Here is a 1,245-nt window from a genome sequence, read left to right as displayed (position 1 = left end):
GGTTCACGTTGAAACCGGCCACGCTGGGCTCGGCAGGTGGAAGGAAGCCCTGCCTCTCCCGCGCCGAGGTCCCCCTGCGATCGTGCCTCTGTGACGGAGCTGCCATGCTTGGGCGCACGTGTGTGGCCACAGGTCATTGCTGAGGACATTTCTAATTTCGCCGTCAGCGTCTCGAGCTTTACCTTTCGGATTTCTTCTGCATCCCCTGCGGAAACTGGGCACGATAAATACCGCTACTGGGAGTCTCCAACCTCCAGCGTCCAGCACTTACAAACACCGGCCTTCGATGGACCCTTGACATGGAGAGAGCGACTTGGGGGAGGCCAAGTACGGGCAAGACGGATTTGGAGGGTAGGCGCCGTCAGCACCGCACTGAGCTAGAGGTCCGGTCTGCCGGGGTGGCCTTCCTTGGGGGTGGACGGAGGTGCCAGAGCATCTAGAATTAAGAAAAAGCAGTTTATAATCCAAGGATCATGGGGTCCTCTGCTCCCAGTGGCTGTGCCATGCCCACCCAGAGGATCCCGGGCAATCAGGTTTCAAATAGAGTGGGAGCGAGCCGGACGATCCCCGTGGCATCTGGATGAGTAATCTTGGTGTGAGCACCGTCCTGAGGGGGCCAGATGGCCCCTAGTTGGGGGGCGCTTTTGGGAAGTTGCATGTGGTCCGGACGCCTGGGTGTGTGAGGGCCTCTGCCTTCCTGTGTCAACGTCTGAAACCACCAAGGGCTGTCGCGGTGCTGGCCACCAGTGCCCACGCACCTCTGCTGCATCAGTTCACTGGATCCCTGAGCAGGGAGGGTCTCTGATCAACCCCATGGGATGAGGAAGCAGGCTGCAGGTTCCGGCTGCAGCCGATTCCGACTCACCCGAGGACCGAAGCTCCCGGGTGTTGCTTGTGACCCTGGGATGGGCCCCGGCTCATCTGTCCCCACTGCGTCCTGCTCTGAAATGGAACCGGTGCTGGGGAATCAAACTTCGGGGGAGGGAGCTGCTACGGTCTGGTCTGAGTCGTCCCCCAGATCTGTATGAAACCTTCACCCCAGTGTGATAGTATCAGCTGGGGCCTTGCGGGGTTATCAGGACCTTAGGGTGGAGCCCTCATGAGTGGGATTTGTGCCTCAATAAATAAGACCCCCCTCGGAGAATTCCATCGCCCCTTCACCATGTGAGGACACAGGAGAAGACAGTTGTCTGTGAACCAGAAGGAGGGCCCTGTCGCCCTCACCAGACACCAAATCTGCCTCGA

Source organism: Pteropus vampyrus, unplaced genomic scaffold (genome assembly GCF_000151845.1).
Source record: "Pteropus vampyrus isolate Shadow unplaced genomic scaffold, Pvam_2.0 Scaffold145, whole genome shotgun sequence".
NCBI lineage: Eukaryota > Metazoa > Chordata > Mammalia > Chiroptera > Pteropodidae > Pteropus > Pteropus vampyrus.
Note: the sequence above shows the minus strand (reverse complement) of the source record.